The sequence below is a fragment of the Arachis duranensis genome, chromosome 1 (assembly GCF_000817695.3).
Source record: "Arachis duranensis cultivar V14167 chromosome 1, aradu.V14167.gnm2.J7QH, whole genome shotgun sequence".
Lineage (NCBI taxonomy): Eukaryota > Viridiplantae > Streptophyta > Magnoliopsida > Fabales > Fabaceae > Arachis > Arachis duranensis.
Window position 1 is genome coordinate 104,455,464 of NC_029772.3, and position 3,270 is coordinate 104,458,733.

The following is a 3,270-nucleotide window of genomic DNA, read 5'->3' on the forward strand; positions in this document are numbered from 1 at the left end:
AAGCTCTTGCAGCAATGGTAGCTATGGTGCCACAACGGTAGAGTATTGAAAGCTGAGAAAATAGTGATTTGAGAGTTAGGATTTTTTATTGGGATTCAATTAAAATTAAGGTTTATAATTGAGCTTCATTTGCCACATCAACTAATTCTATTAACGAAATATGTCTTTTTTTAGGGATAGGTACTTTAGGCACATTTTCAATATTATTAAGGGTATTTTTGTTATTAACAAAAGTAGAAGTTATTTATGTCAACGCTAAAATAATTCAAAGACGTTTTTTTGTGGATAACTCTAACCTGAACAATTGTATCTTACTCATCCTAGAATAACGTTATTTCATTAAAAGAAATTACTAGGATAAACCCACCAAACACCAACTGTAAAAAGAAATTCATTATCCTTAAATTACTTGAATGTCCAATTATAAAATCCAAACTACTGTCCAAGAAAAACTAACAGATTATATCCAAGTCTTCCCAAATTCTTAAAGCCTTCGAATATAACCTAGGACAATGATCAATAGTCTTCCGATTATAAGTTGTATCTTGAACAAAGATCAGAGTTCATTAAACATCCCTTTTTTGATCCTTTTAGGAATATTCAGCGCCATAACCAAAGCTAGTTATCTAGAATATTCTAGCAATGCACGTTAGGAAAATTTTTTTATTAATATTAGTAAACACCTGATTTTTATTAAATATTAAATTTTTTTATTATTAATGATATTCTTTAATTCGGTAGGTCAATAATTATTTTATCGTAGATCAAAATTTTATTTAAATATTTATTATTGGTCAATAAATTACTGTATGTACAAATAAAAAAAAATTTAAACTTCTAACACTTATATAAACAGACTAATAAATTTACCAGACTAATCCAAATTACTTAAAATTTAATACTTAAAATATAGAATATTGAGTATTGACCAAGTGTTAACAAAAAAAGTGAGATTTTTTATTGGTCATATTACATTGCTCATTATTAATATGCCAATGACAATGTCTCATGAAAGTTTTTGTTTTTGAGTAATACGTCAAATCAAAATCTAAAAAATTTTAGCATACAATTTAATTCTTAATAAAATTTAATCACTAAATTAATTTTTGACCTTTTATTTCATTACACACATTAATTTTTACATTAAATTTTAGATAAATTAATTTCTATTATTATTTAATAAAAATATACGAGTCTCTAAAATATTTAAAGTTCTCACATCAATATCTTCATATAAAACAAATAATATGATATAAGGACTGATTTTTCTAACCTAACAAAATAAAAGTTCGAGAACTTATTTGATGATTTAAATTTATTAAGAATTAAAATGTATGATTAAGAAATTCTTAGAGAATAATTTAGTGTATTACTTTAATTTTTTTTCTTTGTAAATATGTTACCATATATACCACTAATTTACACTAGGCAGGTTTACTTAAAATGCTAAAGATGAACATACAAATTTTGAATTAATTTCGTAGAAGTGCTATAGTAGCCATTTTATTTTCAGTAAAAATTCCCCTTTTAGTTAATGTTGCAAAAATACTAAAATAAGCCAACAGGCTTAATTATTTTGTTTGATTCTAATACAGTTAAATATTTGATTAAAAAAAAATTAAAATATCCTTTTAGTGAAATTGTAAGAATAGACTACCTTTTTATAATTAATTTTAGATCAACTAAAAATCTTTTAGGGTTTAATTACTAAATTCAATTTATTTTTAAGAAGACTAATATACTTTTTAACTTACATTTAAACGTGATATCTGGATTAAGGTGGTTTAATTGTATTACAAGTCAAGCATTTGAATTTCTTTATAGAATGATCGAAATATTTTTTTTTTGTTAATTTTGAAAGAATTGAAATACCTTTTTAGGATTAATTTAAACAAAAACTAAAATACTTTTTTTAGAATTAAGGTTGATAATTTTTAGTTAAATGGTAAAAAGTTAAATGATATGAAAGTATGAAAAGTATGATGAATTATGGTATTTACTAAGACAACCACACTAAAATTGAACTAGATACTTTAATTTTAGGTCATGAATACAAGAATCTATATCAAATAGAGTATTTTTTATTAGAGAGATACTCTCATGATAACATCTTCATGATACTTCTATAAAAATATATTCACATAAAAATGTTAAGGTTTAATTATTTTATCGGTTCTTATAGATTTACTGAATTTTTAATTAGGTCCCTATATATATATTTTTTAATTAAGTCATTATACTATATCAGATTTTGTAACTAAATTTTTACCGTGACAAAAATATTAAAATTAACAGAATATTCTGTTAAACTATACAAAATATTAAATCAAATGTTAGGCATATTCGTTTTATTTAACAGAATATTCTGTTAATTTTAGCATTTTTGTCATAATGAAACTTAATTACAAAATCTGATATGATATAGAGACCAAATAAAAAATATATAAAAATTTAATTAAAATTTAACAAAATTAAACCAATAAAATAATTAAACTAAATATTAATATTGGAATATCCACCTCTTATTTATATTATATTCTTGTGAGGTACCATCAATTTTGCCGCTACTACGGAAAAAAAGAAAGAAAGAAAAACCCATATTTTTATATATAATATTAAATTATTTTGTTTTGAGAAATAATAAATTAATTTATTTTATTCTGAAAAAATTTCCGTCTGTTCTTGAGAAGAGGAACATATATTATAAAAATAATACAATAAAAAGAAGAAAGAGAAAAAAAAAAGAAATCATAAACAAGTGGCTTTTAATGCTCAATTCTACCCCAAAATAAAAATAAAAAATCACAATATGGCAATAAAAGCGAAAAAGCAACAAATTGTTATTTTTACAGTATAGCAAAGTGATACATCATCATTCAATAACATTCGAACTACTAACTATATAATAAGGGGTATGTCTAAAACGAGCACAATTATTATGTGCTTATTGAATGCGCTATACTTATATAAATCATTAGATTTAATTAGATGAAAATCAAAGGCTAATATGAAAGAAGAGCGTTGATGGACTCTAATAAATATAGAATATCCTAGTATATAAATAAATACTTTAAATGACAATACTTTAATACACAATATTTTAAATAACAACAAAATCTTTTATTTTTAAATAATTAAATATAAAATATATAAATAGAAACTATATGAGTATTTTTATTCATTAAGATTAATTATTATGTAAAAAACTTTTATAATATTAAAGATTATATTAAAATAATATTTTAAACTGTTACATAAAAATATGAAATA